A 14,979-nucleotide genomic window follows, 5' to 3' on the forward strand; every position below is an offset into this window, starting at 1 on the left:
AATCTTCCTTGTTCCTCAGCAATCCTAAACTGGCCAGCCTCTGAGAGATTCCAGGCTGCAGCCCTTCTGAGATCTTTACTCAACAAAGCAATGTATTCTCTTCATTAAGAAATGCCGCAGGGAGGCTTGTTAAATAAGAGCTCCGCCGCTCTGGGGAATGCCAAAACGGCCCATTTGGGGAGGAAATGGGTTCATCCTCGGAGCAACTCCAGACTGACGGGAGGTTCCAACATCTCAGAGACATGACAAGCAATTTCTGTCCCCCAGACCGAAGGACAGTAATTGAGGGCTATGGATAATACTGCTAAATGAATGTGATTTACTAGGTCAGGCTCCATCTGGTAAATACTGTGGGGCAATGGTATTAAATCAGACGAAAGCTGGGCCCTGACCACCCAGTACTTTATGTCTCCTGGTTCTGTGGGACAAACCATGTCCATGGAGTATCCCTTCAGGCTAATGGGCGGACCAGACCCTACCCTGCTTTTGAGCTCAGAAGAGAATGGGCACCTCAAAATGAGGGATTTCTGAAGGCAAAACAGAACTTCTCGGAAGGTACGAAGTGGAACGGGTCTGGGGAAAACCCTACCTATGACTTTAGAATAAATATCAGAGGTTAAAAACATGCCCTTGTTGGGTTGGCGGGACAGACTTTTTTCATGTCTTTGTGCCTCGTCATTATGCCGAGCAAATGGCCCATAAAGCACTGCAAGCGGGAACCGTGGGGTTAGGGATCCTGGCTCTCACCTCTGATGGGAACTTCCAGAGCTCCTCGTTCTGCTCTGACTTCCACCCACCTCCAGCGCCAGAATACCTTGCACAGAGATTTTGTTAGCTCTGTCTGCAAAACAATGCAAGCAGTGACCTCAGCACATTTTCTTCTCAAACCCCAAACGGGATGTCCTGATTTAGAAGCCTCCTGACTCAGCCCCTGACCACCAGCACAGTCAGCCCCCAAGCTCAATTTTTTTTAAAAGAAGACACACCAACCTCACATCTCTGGAACAGCTTCAAATACAGTGCCATCAATTTGAGCAGGACACCCTGGCGTTGGTAGGCACCGTCAGAGCAGTGCCAAGAGATCCGTTCCAAAGTGGGCTTGTATTATCCAGTGAAAGGGCTCAGGGTGTGTTCTTGTGACACCCTGTTTGCAGCCCATGGAGCAATTTCTTGCCCCAAGCAGGGACCCCTTCTCTGCACCCCTTCTTTTGAGCACAAGCCAGACGATAGTAGGTTACAAGAACAGGCTGCATTTCCCCCCTCAGAGCTCTAAGGGAGAGGTGAGACAGTCAGATCCTAGATATAACTGAGTTGTGAGATGTTCAAAAATCCCCAAGGCTTGAAGTGTGAACCAGTCAACAGTTTAGAGGACTTTCCTCAGCTCCAAAGTCCCTAAATATGCTGCTAGGGTCTTGTTGCCTCCTTCCTTCTGGTGCTTGAGAGTCTAGCTAGCAGCTCTTGCAGCTGGGCTCCAATGCATCTTTGGGGAGGGGGCACAGATTTGGCTGATGGAATCTCCAAACACTGGACACCCCATTCCCCCCAAGGACCTCCACTTGGCTCCCTGCTTTTGAGACCAACTGCCTCTCCACTTTCACCAGACTATCCCATGCGTCTTCCTATGCAACCTCAGCAGATATAAGTCCTCTTCTACAAAGCATCCATGTTTCTATGAAAGCCCCTCTCCAGGAGGTCCTTGCACCTCAGTTTCCTGAGCACATGGCCCCAATCACGCAGTCAATCCATCCCTATAGACATGATTATTCCATGGGCTTTGGAAGTTCTCTGCTTCCCATCGGACTTCTGCAAGCCACCTCCTTTGAAGCAGCCAACCACAGAAGCTGGTATCAACATGTTCCTCCTGCATCAATGACCTGGCCAATCTTTCAGAGCTGGGGGGTGGGGGGGGGGAGGCACAGCATCAGGACCAGAAAGCAACAAGACAGATCTAGCATGTAAGCTGGTCTTTTTCTTGGAGTTTGGCTAGAAGGCAAGCTGGGTGTGTGATTAATGGAAACCACAAGCAGATGTGGAAGAGACACTTGGCCAGATGTCTTCAGCTTTGGTCATCTGTGTAGTCCTAACAACCATCCTAAAACACATGGCTGATGGGAGAGCGCCCTTCCGAAATGCAGAGACAGCCACATTCCTTCTTGCAGCTGGATGTAACCATTGCCTCCTTCAACTTCCATCCATTTTTGGAGGTTCTGCCATTAGTGGCCAAACCCAAGGGAGGATGTCTCTCCAACACTTAGCAACAACATCTTCCTTAATCAAAGGAAATATGTTTACATGTACCCACACATCTCCTGGCCCTCTCAGAACAATTCAAGGCTGACCAGTGTCAAAAGTCACAGAGGAAAAAGTCCCAAGGGCCTCCACCCTTGAAACAAGAAAGAAAAATCACCAAGTGACTGCTGTAGAATTGCCTCCTCTTCCTAGGATGTGACCTAAGCAGAGTTCACTTTTCTGGGACACCAAGTCCTTGGACATGTGGGTGGAGAAATTGAAGGAGCTGCGGAGCCTGAAATTCCCACTCCGGGATGGTTTCAGGGCTGGAAAGGATGAATTTGCAACTTGGACCAAAAGAAGAGAATAGCAAAACCCATGAAGAAGCCCTCCCTGCGTCTTCTAGGTCGCTTCAGGTCCTGCCCCATCAGAACCCCTTCAGCCTCCCCTTGTCTGTTGCTGCAAGGATGGGGTCAAATCTCCTATTCACCTCCCTGGATGCCCTGTTTGGGGGTAGGTGCAGCAGAAAGGATCTAGCGGCAGTTGGCATCAGATGTCTCTGACAGCTCTAGGCAATGCTCCTGTGTCTGCTGGCTGGCCCTAGGCAGGACAGATTCCCCATCCTGCCTGATCTTCTGGCCCTCCAGTCCTTTAGGCCTGGCTATGCTGCTGGGGCTTCCGCTGTAGAAGGGGAATACCCTGTAATTTCGAATGCTTTCGCAGTCAAAACAACTTGCAGGTCACATGCAAATGACATTTTCATTCCCTGCTAACTCACTACATGGGTGAAGGTGTTTGTCGCTTTAATCTGGGCAAGGACGGGCCTTTAATAAGAGAATCTGTCCCCGAGGCTGAAGTGCTGCGATGCAGAATTCAGAAGAACCTGGAACCTTCTCTCTGTCTAAAGGAAGACCATCCAGAGGGCATCTCCAGGTCTTCTCCCTGACCCCCAGCTACAGGGCTGCCTTTCTCCTAGTTGCCTTGTCTGCCTCTGCCCCACCAAGGATGGGCAACGGGGCAGGGCTCTGCTGTTCCTGGAAGGTTCCACGGCACATCATCATGGAGTTCTCTCTGTTTGCTTGGCCAAATCACCACTTTCTAGGTGGGAGATGAGGTTGCCTGTAGAATTGTGCACTCAGCGTTTGTGTGTGCAACACCAAGGCTATTGGGTGTTTGGAAACAGAGCAAGAAGAACAGGGAAACAGAAGTAATCTCAGGCTGGGAGCGAGGTCAAGACGAAACAAGGCTGCATGAACCACAGAGCAAAACCTGTCTGCTGAGGCTGCCATTTGCTTAGCATCTGGCTGTGAAAGAGTTCCCACATCCACTGAGATGGGCCTTCCCTGGGTCTGGCAATACAGCCACCTGCTTACTCTGCTTCCAACCCAAAGTGGCCAGTCTCCTAATGAATTCTCGCCCCCGGTCCCCAAGCGTGTGCATGCAGGACTGAGCTTGGGACACCTGGTAGGACTTGAACAGAGCCACGCTGAATGGGCAACTGTGATTCCTATCCCTCCCTTATGATGCAAACGACTGGGGGAGTCTGCAGAGCGGGGTCAAAAAAAACAGGATAACAACCCAATGGTGCAATCCAAGCTCCACCCCTTTCCTATGTGCATCCCAGAGCTCAGATCCTAGACCAGGTTTGGTTTATCCAAGGGGGCCGGCTGACCAGGGATCCCTGCCCTGACAAGGATAGGAAGGGGAAGTTGGTGCAACTTCCAACTTGCTTGCCTATCACAGCATCTTGGTTGCGTGACAACTGAGCAATTTGTGCTGAGTTTGCAAAAGGTCTTCCTCTCTCTCCAAGAGCTGGGTGGCAGCCAATTTTGAATCCTAGTGGCTTCGAGACCCTTGGAGGGAAGGTGGGGGAGAGAAGCATTATTCTCACCCTTGGGCAAATGGCATCTCTTCCCTGGGGGTCTCTGCTTGGATTGGATTTTCTCTTGCTCTGCACTCCACCCCACCTCCTCTAGCTTGCCGCAGGAGGCAATGATGCCATCTGTAATTCCCCAGTCACCCCACAGCCCAGCAGCCTCCTTCCAACCAGCAGAGAGAGACACTCCCTGGAGCCCCCCATTGTGCGGAGACAGAGGTGATCTTACTTGGCTGGTGAGGAAATGGCACTTCCAGCGGATGTTTTTGCTCAGATCAATCTTCAAGACCAGCAACCTGGATGCTAACCTGCATACATCAGAAAACAGTGCAAGGAAAGACGAAGCAACATGCAAAGAAAGGGGGTAAAAGGCAGCAGGAAGAAAAGGTGGGGCAAGTGAGATACAGATATTATTAGCTCAGATCTAATCTTACTAGTCCTTCTTGACTATCGGTAGCAATCATTTCTGGGGCAACCACCCCCCACACACCTCCTCTACCTTTTGTCATCTCATGACCCCAGCCCCAAGATGAGAGTTGGGCATTGTCTCAAGCAAGGGGTGGCCACTGAGTTTGAGAAGGGGGCTTTGTCTGTGGCCCTATAGCTGAGGGGCCAAGCAGCTTCAGAACGCCTCATCTGATAGGCAGAAAGGTTTTCCCCGCCTATTCGCCTAGAGAGGATTCCTACTCACTCAGGGTGACCAGGGACACGGGCCAGGCCAGAGACCCCAAACTGCTTGAGGTTGTCCTGAGGCAGGAAGATGAGAAAAACTTGGAGCGCTCACTCAGAAGAATCAGCGTCTTCTTATCCCACCTCTACTCTGCTGGGTAGGCAGAGGAGCCTCTTGGCAGCTTCTCCCAGCAGTCTACCTTCAAGACACGGGCTCTGCCCTTCGGGGTCCGCCAAGCCTCTCCATGCTTGTTGAAACACAGTCCTTCCCAAGCGTTTAATCTAGATCGAGGCAACCATCTCCTTCGGACAGCTGGAGTTCTGCCCCCGAGTGGCCTTGGAGCACGATTGGAACGACAAGCATTTGAAACCCTGTTCCATCCTCAGTTGGGGTCTGCACAGAAACCCTAAACACAAAAGCCGTGAAACTGAAGAGGGGAGAGCCTTAACGTGTTTCCTTCAGGCGCAGAGTGAAGAATTTAACGTAGGGTGTGATCTCCTGGCACAGAGCAAGGGTCTTCCATGGTATGCCAGGTGCTCCGATCAGCGTGAAATGGTCTCAATCCTGCGTGTTCTGCCTTCTGGAAAAGGCCTCCAGCAGTGCCTCTCTTGACGCAGGCCAAACACATGTTGAGCCTGGGTGCCAGCTGGAAAGATACAGGGAGGCAAAATGTTGTTTCACACTCCCCTCCCCGCCTTGCCAGATAAACAGCCACCCAGATGTGGCTTTGCCCGGCTAGGCACACAGATGGAGAGATTTCCCACGCTCCCGTCTCTTTGATCCAGGGAAAGCTCCCAGGCTTATCTTTAATGCAGGTTGCGTTGCATACAGACTTAACTCCAGCCCTCTCTTTGGCAATTCTGGGTTCAGTTGCTTCCCCAGAGACAAGGGCCAGTCACGGGAAGAGGAAAATGTTGCCTGATGCTACAAGGGGGATTGAGGTGGGCAGGGCCGCAACTAGGGTCTGTGTCACCCGGGGCAAACATGGATTCCATGCCCATTTTGGCGCCCCCCAGTGCTCATTTTGGCGCCCCACCAGCATGGCACCTGGGGCACATGACCCGGTTGCCCCCCCCAGTTGCAGCCCTGGAGGTGGGACCCAGGAAGACATGCTGGAACATGACACCAAGGCCCTGAACTGGCCTGAGAGAGTTCACTAACTCAGGCTTCACTGAGTAAGGAATTCTTTGGCACCCCTACGAAAGATATCCAAAGAGGCCCGAAGCTGGATCAGACCAAGGGCACATCTCAGCTGGCACACTGTGGCCAACAGGTACCTCGAGGAAGCTTCCTGAGAGGGAGAGGAAGCTGGTGCCCTATTGAGGAAATGCCTCCTTCAATTCCAGAGGGATCAAATGCCGTCAGATGAGCAGCCACTGATACCACCGTGTCCAGCCCCGTTTTAAAACACCTCTGAATTGTGGCTGGTGGCTGTGCATTTATTTATTTACTGAAAGATGCAGGTTGAAAGTCAGAAGATGCTATTACCCAAGCTGAATCTTTGGGCTCCTTCATCGCTTCAGGAGCCCAGGACACATGGCTAGATATCGCAGCCACAGAGCTGAATCAGAACAGGGGGGCCCGCCAAGCAGCTGTCCATGAAGATCTCCAAGAAATGCAGAGCCAACCCAGCAATCTGTTGAGAAGTCTGCTCCCAATTCATTGCACAAAGCTTCCTTCCGGAGCTCTGTTCCAGAGAAAGCACCGCAATCCTTTTATTTTAATTGCTTCCCAGACACGTTTTGAGCTGCATTTGACAAGAAAGGCACTTGGCCTTTTCACACACGGTTTCTTCCATCTGGGGCTGCAGGCTGGCCCTGGGATTTGCTGTGAAAAAGTTCCTGTGCTTGGTACTTTGTCTGCTTGGTGCTGTTTAATTTGAGCTTTGCCTGGCATTCGGCAGGTGGCAGGAAAGGAATGGCTTTTGCAAAGGGTGTGAGCTCAAGATACAGTCTGGATTCTCTGTTCAAGCGTGGCTGCTGTGCAAAAGGAGTGCGGGGCCTGTTCTTTGCAGACACAGGAAGCTGTGGTAAAACCAAATCTGAGAAAACCAGCTTATGATGGGAACCAGCTCATGGTGGAGGCAGCTGGGCAGAGAGTGAATTTTCCCACCACCACCCACAGCTGAGAGCAAAACGACACCCATCTCCCTGCCCAGTTCCTTTTTTCTGTCTTCTCCTCTCACAAACTGGGGCACCTCAGGCTGACTCAGCAAACCGTTGTGACATTCTGGCATTTTATGGTGGCGGTCTATTGTTGCTTGTGCAACTGATACCCCTCTTTTATTCAGAGGGGACCCCAAGTGGGTAACAGTGAAAAACAATGTATAAATTGTTGCAAACTGATTTTAAAAACTAAAATTACTCTTCAGTGACTGAAATACTGTAGAAAGGACCTGGTAGAAGGAGGCCACTCGATTGACACAGTTCCCAAAAGAGCACATCTGTTGAATGGGACCAACAGATGAGGCCCTGTGCTGCACTTCCAACAAATAAGATCACTTTTAAGAGGGCAAATCCTGCAGACCATAATAGTCAACATATTAATATTGCTTTGGTCCAATGAGTTTGCTCATTACCCTGCCCCCGACTTGTGGGTATTCCTATAGCACATAAAAACCAGTCAAAGCTTAAATTGCACCAATATGGTTACCATCTTGACCTTTTTGGACCACACCTTGCAGACACCCCTGGTTGGTTGGTTTGTGTCCTCTCTGGTTTTCCTGAGCTAGGAAGGCTCTGAAAGGCATCTTTCCCAGGATATACAGCCCCTTCCCTTCCCTTCCCTTCCCTTCCCTTCCCTTCCCTTCCCTTCCCTTCCCTTCCCTGGCCCACAAGGCTTGGTCAGCTTCAGAAGCTCCCCAAAGTCTCCCAGACCAGTTTGGGGCTGGGGTGATGTCAGAAGTCCAAGGAGCAACCAGACCTTCTGCTCTTCAGCTCCCTGGAGAAGACATCACCCTTTTCTTTGGCCCGTGGTTGGGTCCGCCTGGGGAAAGTCTTCACAAAGGCACAGCTGGAGGACAGCAGTGTGTTTTCAACTCCCCCGGTCTCACACTTCATGCGTGTCTAACTCCCCCAGTGTCTTTGGACTGAAATCCGAGGACAGCATGTTCATGTTCACTCTGGAAATTTTTATTCCTGCTGTGCCAAAGCCATGATGAAAACTCACCCCAAGGAACCTGTTAGTGGAAACTAGGAGCAGATGTCGGTTTAATGACGTCAGTGAAGAGAGAACAAAAATCACTCTCTCAGCCTGCTTTCACAAATCTTGGCATTTCCTTTTGCCTAATCCATTGCAAAATAAAAAAAATAAAAAAGTAACTTCTGCAGAGGAAAATCCCCACCACTCTTCTCTTTTCCATTGTGCTGACCATCCACATTGAGCTGCGAGGAATCTGATGCAATGGACAGAAAAGAGCTGGTTATAAAGCCACCGGCCTTCTACCCACATTCAGCTCAATATTTCTCTGGCTGGTTCTCACTGGTGGTACTTCCCGTTGCCCTAAATTCTGATGGAGTGGGGTTGGGTTACAGTCCATTATGCATGACCAAGCACTGTGGTTTGTAATCTAGTTTTACGGTTTCACCGTGACTTTTTCAAAAAGTCAGGGTTAAAGAGTGCTTTGAGCAATATGTGAATCACAAGTCCAGCTTGGCCTTAGTTCCGTATCTTCACCAGATAAATTTCTGTAAGGGCCAGCACAATGACCTGGAGCTGCTGGGAAAGTTGCGGCTACAAGGAGTTGCATGAACAGCGTTGTGGCTTTCTCAACACTGGGGGCTTGAAAGCATGTTATTTTTGCCATCCTTAAGAGAAATATATTATACATCAACATATATATATATACTAAGACATAGAAAATGTCCCATTTCCCCAGCAAGTGGCTGCTGGCTGGGAATCTCCCATATTCCCAGAGAAGGAGATGTAATGGGTTGGCGAAATCAGAACAGCAAGTAAGATGTTGCAAACGAAAGACTGCAGTACTTCACCTTGGGGGGAATTTTATTAGAGGCAAGCCAGGTGTGAACTTGAGGCAGTTCAGCCAGAAGTAGGTACATTTTGAAGCACAAGCAAACTGCGGTCCCTGAAATACATTTCCCACCCCTCTGCTTCCCTGAACATAGGAACGATTATAAGTGTCAAAAGCTGGACGACGAGGTATGGCTGTGCCCAGTGATCACTCAAGGCAAACAGTGAAAGAGACAGACCATCTTGGGAAACAAAAACAGGCCCCACCACGGATAAATCTTCTCTTGAGAACAAATGCACGTGGCATTTCCACAGACCAAGCCTTGTTCTGAGTCAAGTGTGGTCAAAAAAGTCAAGATGGCGCCCTAGACAGTACAATCAAAGCTCTGCCCCTTTTTCATGTGCTGCAAATCACTGAGACCAGCATGAAAATTAAAAGCACCCTGGTTTGAGGTCCAGCTTGCTGCAGGATTATTCTCTTATTGACCGTCTGAGCTGGGGTGAGGAAAGAAGGCGAAGGAGCATCTGATGTTATAAATGGACCCCCAAATAAACAGGCTTCCCAAGAAAACAGAAGTCTATCTAGTTATCCTATCTTTATTGTGTGTGTCTGTGTGGCACTGTTGTAAGAAAGGGGATTAAGACCAAGAAGCAGGAAGGAAATGGTTTGAGAATTTGTTTGCCAGCAGCAATAACACGGATTCTTTCCAATCCAAAAGTACATAGTTCTGTTGTGTTGCCCAGAGAGAGATCAACCCTCCATTAATGAAAGGATGGTTGTTTCTCGCTGCTCAGAGCAAAATTAGGCACTTGGTTTAACTCAGTTATTGGGTACTTGCAGTGGGACAGAACATGGTGAGCAGGGTTCAACCATCTCTCGGAACCAGTTGCACAAAAGCAGAAAACTGTGCAAAACTGGGCTGGTTTTAAATGTGGCTTATCTTTTGTGTTGTAGCCTGTGGTGCAGATCTCGGTAAATTCAGCTAGTCTGTGCTTCCACAAACAGTGCAAACCTCCACAGTGGTGGAGGACAGCTGGCAAGTCTGTGAATGGAGCTGAGCATCCTCAGGACCTTCCATTCTTCATTTCGATTTCAACAGCCAGTCCTAGTCCGGTTTTCAAAACACTGGTTTGGAAAGCATCAGCCACAGACAGCTGAAGTGGGCAGACCAGATTTCTCCTATAGGAAGAATTAGAAGTCTTGCAGATTGTTCCTGGTCCAGGAATAAGCAATGATTTTCCAGCCCCCTTTCTTACAGCCTGAAGGAATGATGGCCTGCTGGCCCAATTCTCCGTTCAACCAAAACTTGTCATTAGCAACTCACCCACTAGAGGGAGACAAACCAACCAATTGTAAAACTATACTATTCCATCACTGATATTCTAGAGGTGACGGACTCGTCCCTGAGGGAGCTGGGGGTGTTGACAACCGACAGGAAGCTCTGGCGTGGGCTGGTCCATGAAGTCACGAAGAGTCGGAAGCGACTAAACGAATAAACAACAACTATTCCATCACAAGCTAGATTTTTCGGGAACGTAAACACAGCGTCTTCCTGTTACCCTGAGAGGGTGGTTTTTCAGTTCACAGCTTAACTGGATCAGGGGGAGGGTTAATGTGCTACGTGAACAGCATAACCTAATTCATTAACCTATAAACTCCCTGGTTGTCCCATGTCATAAGAGCCGGACGAAGAACGTCAATGCAGCAGTAAAACAGCCTTCTTGCTCCTGAAACAGAGATGAAGCACAACGCAAGCAGGCTTCACCGGCAGCCTGTTCCTTTTCACTTTTAACCCCCTTATAGACATGTGGGAGATAGAAAAGAGACAGGAATTCCCCCCAGTTCCATCCATCAGGGCACCACGGGTAGTCCTCCACCACCACCACCATCTGTTTGTTTGAGCAGACAAAGGCCAGGATTTGAAGCCAATCTGGGATTACTGGGAGAGTTAAGCATGGCCACCACCCCATGGCTGACCAGGATGGCTGTTTTTGCAAAAGGAAGAGTTAATTTCCTCCACTAACTTGGTCAGAGAAGAGGTCTGAACACAATCTCTGAATTGGCAGGGTGGAGGGGGTATAAAACAGAGTGCCAGTCAAGCAGGGTCTAGCCAGGGTCACAATATTTCAAGGTCATTTGGCCTCCACTGGACCCAAATCCTCCTGATTCGACCCATCCAGAAAGTCCAGATTAAAAGCCCAAAGCGACCCCCTGCACTCCCCTTCCTCATTCAGTGCCCCCAGGGTCATCTGTAGGTCATTACCCCCAACTTCCATCCTCTGCCAAACAAGTGGAGTGCAGAAAGGAGCCTGCATTACCTTAATTACCTCCTGAAGTGTAACTAAAACCAGCCTTTGTTGGAATTGCAGCCAGAGAGCTGAAACAAGAAAGCCAGCTGTGGCACAACAGTGGATCCACTTTCGCCAAGTGCCAAGAGGCGACGTAGAGAAAGATTAGAAGGGGCTTTGATGCCTACACCGGCTCAGAGAGGCCAGCGAGGAGCAAACTTTGAGAGCCAGGTTTTTGCCATTGTCACCATATCTGATGGCGATTCCCAGTTATGAGGGAGGGGCGCAGAGGGGGTCCTATTTATATATGCTTAGGCACTAAAGACTTGGTTGGTTGGTTGGTTTAAATGCACTAGGGGTGGACTTCGGAGTGTCTCTCCTGCTCTGCAGTTCTCGAGGCTAGAAGGAACACGGGAGTCGGCTGGCTGCTACAAGCCAAAACGTTGCGCAGGAAATGTACCAAGGGAGGCTTTTCGGGGTTTCCATCCCTTTCATAGAAGTCCTGCCTGGCTGTTTCACAACCATCCAGAACTTTCAAAGAGGAGAAAACGTGCTTACTTGGCCGGTGCCTCAGGGTTCAGTTCTGGGAAAGGAGGAGAAGAGGAACCAGATCTCTACCAACAGAGACTGCGGTTAAGGGCGGAGAGGCTTGGACGTTGTCTGCTCAGAGGCAAGAAGCTGTCTGCAACCCAGGAAATTCTCCACAGCACAGTTCTCCTCTGCTGGGCACAGTGCATCTTCAAATACAGGTTAAAAAGAGTTAAGTCCTGTACTTAAGGGTACCCAAGGGTGCTTCAGTAGCAGGCAGCACATGCCCACGACCGTGTTTCGCCTTGGAGCAGCAGATGGCTCAGAGCCCGCAGGCTATCCACGTTTCACCTAACAGCTTGGGTTCTGCAAGGCTGAACGAAGTCTAGACACAAAGCTGACCGATGCAAAACAGACTCCCCCCCCCACGAGGAGAAGGTACCTTTGGATCGGCCGAGTCACTGCTCTGCCGCTGCCGCTTCACTGGCTGCACCTGCATTCCCCCAAGAAGGGGATCCGGGCCAAATCCCTCCGACTGCCTGCGGCACCTGGACCGCGCCCTGGCGGTGAGGCCGGCAGGTTCTTGCCAGGAACTCAGCCACAGATGTTACGCACTGGAGCAGCGCCCTTGGCGGATGGGCACCACCGCTCGATCTCCTGGCAACGCGGATGCTCCGCGAGGCGGCTGCTTTGAGAGGACGGCGACGCTTGAAACATCCACGCAGCACTGAGAGGAAAAGAGGCAAGGAAGAGGAAAAGGAGAGGGGGGGAAGCCAGAGGCGAAGCTCACGACTTTTCAGCAGGAATTTCTCCACTCGCTCTGCAGCTGGAAGAGAGGGCGTAGCCTGGCTTCTCCGCCAGCTGAGGCTGAATGGCTCAGAAGCGGCTGCTTCGTTACAGACAATTCTCTGCCAGGTTTTTTTAAGGCAGCAAATTACACCGGAGGCAGCACTCAGAAAGTCACAGCACCTTTGAAGGGGGGGGGGATTGGCCACGTCTGACGAAGGTTTCAGAGCAGTGGGAGGTTCTGCCCGCTCATCAGAAGCAGGAAGACAGCAAGCGGGAAGAGATTTTTGGAGGAACGGTGCTCTGGTCAAGACCAAGTACTTCTCTCTCTCTCCACAGGTAGTCCTTGACTTACGACCATTCGTTTAGCGACTGTTCAAAGTTATGACAGCCCCGAAAAAAGTGACTTGCAACCAGTCATCGCACTTAGGACCGTCGCAGCATCCCTGCGGCACACGATCAAAATTCAGGCACTTGGCAAGTGGCATTTGTTTATGATGATGGTTGCAGCATCCCCGGGTCACGTGATCGCCATCTGAGACCTTTCCAGCTGGCTTCTGACAAGCAAAGTCAATGGAGGAAGCCAGATTCGCTTAATGACCACGTGATTCACTTAATGACAACAGTGATTCGCTTAACAATCACAGCAAAAAAGGTTGTAAAATCAGACACGACTCACTTAATGACTGACTCACTTAGCGATGGAAGTTCCGGTCCCAACTGTGGTCGTCAATCAAGGACTACCTGTACTCAGAAGCAAGCACACAAGCCAGCCAGAAGCCCCATCCCTTTGACTGCAAAGTCCCAGACACCATCTTGACTTCTTTGATCACCCCTGCCCCTGCCCCCCCAATGCCCCGCTTATACTTTCCATTTGTACTTTCTTGTGTGTTGGTTTTTGAGCAGAGAAGGATCAGCACTGGAGAGCCCGTGCATTGTCGTCCATTTCTTTCGCAAGATGGGCCATTAGGCGGAGATCCAAAGCAATTATTAAAAGCATCTCTAAGGTCCCCAAGGTTCAAAGTTAAGAATGGGGAGATTAAAGAACAATCCCACGCACGTTTACTTGTAAGTAAGATCTGGTGTGTTTAGGACTGCGGTGTCTCAAAATCAGGCACTAATATATGCACGCCCACACCCACACAAACCCTCAGCCACGGATTTCAGCTGTCAGAAAGTCAAGGTGGAAGGTTCGAATCTAATCCAAGGCCCCAAGAAACGGGTTCTCAGACAAATGCAAAAGCTCAGAATGACTCCTCAGACATAGGGAATTCCAGCTTGCAGCAAAACTTCATTTTCAGCACTAACCAGCCCAATTTTACAGCTCCTGTATTCTACACCCCACTGACCAGTTTTATCCCCGCCCTTCCTTATGTAACAGCCTCTGCCCCTAAAAGCATACGAACAAGACAGAGAAGTTTGGAACAAAGGGCAGGATCAGCAAGCTGATGTGTGCTTGCTAAATTACCACTGGGTCCTGCTGAGCACCACCAAGCTTCTCCATTGCCCTTCCCCATTTCCCCTTAAAATGTGCTGACTGGCCTTGAAAACCTTCCCTGGGTTTCTCTCTTGCAGCAGAACCTCTGCCAGATACAGCTGAATGCAAGAGTTTCCAGCAGAGATTTGACGCCTTCCCTTCTGGTGCAAGACAGGCAGGCATCTCAGGGACCTAAAAAATAATTGCACTGCTTCAAACTCAGCCCGTGGAGCCAATCTCAAAGTGTGCACAATCACATGCGTCACACAGAGGTTTTACTCTTCAGAACAATAGCTCAAGCAACCTTCCACAAACACGTGGCCTCCAGATGCTTGAGCTTCGGCTCCCATAGTCCCCAGCTGGTACGGCCAAGGCTGCGATTTAGGGACAGGGTCCTTTGACGTTCCTTCTTATGCACCAGTGTTGCTCCACCTTGGCAACTTTAAGACGGGTGGACTTCCAACTCCCAGAATTTCCCAGCCAGCCATGCTGGCTGGGGAATTCTGGGAGTTGAAGTCCACCCGTCTTAAAGTTGCCAAGGTGGAGAAACACTGTTATAGATGCTCAGGCTTTGCAAACACCCAGCTGAGAAATCACTGACATTTCCGCCCATGGCCGGCTCAAGAAAATGCTTTCGCACAATGTCCTCACCCACGCGCCTCAAGGCCAACGCATCTCCTTCCCTCCATGATTTCATAATCAGATTCTCCTTTGTGGCTTGCTCTGGAACTTAAGAAGGTGGCCCTCCAGCTGTGGTTCTCTCCCCGGGCTGAAGGAGATGGATGCTGCTGGGTGATGGCCCAGACCCCGGATGGCCCCTGGATCGGAGCAGCCCAAACTACCTAGGGCAAAGAGCCCCCGCAGGCCTGATATTTCCACTGGCCCTGAGCATCCATCTTTCTCCAAAGACATCAAGAACAGGAAATACCAATCTGAGTCATTGTGCTGTCTTCTCCACTTGACTGCCAGGCACTCGTCTGTAGGGTCAGATACAGAGTTCTCCAAAGTCTCCTGGTTTGGGCCTCTCCCCTCTTCTAAGTTCTGCAGATGCCATGTCACGCTACAGAGTTATTTATTCATTTAGTTATTTATTAGCTTTATACACCCCACATCTCACTCCGTAAGTGACTCTAGGTGGCTTAAACATAAAAAGAA

The 14,979-nt window shown here is 50.1% G+C and overlaps 1 protein-coding gene across 1 annotated transcript in view; it reads left to right on the forward strand.

Annotated features, from left to right (window-relative positions):
* The window catches only part of PTPN11 (protein tyrosine phosphatase non-receptor type 11), a 229,606-nt gene that overhangs the window by 135,243 nt on the left and 79,384 nt on the right, over positions 1–14,979 (forward strand). The window lies entirely within an intron of this gene.

Source organism: Candoia aspera, chromosome 15, assembly GCF_035149785.1.
Source record: "Candoia aspera isolate rCanAsp1 chromosome 15, rCanAsp1.hap2, whole genome shotgun sequence".
NCBI classification, from domain to species: domain Eukaryota; kingdom Metazoa; phylum Chordata; class Lepidosauria; order Squamata; family Boidae; genus Candoia; species Candoia aspera.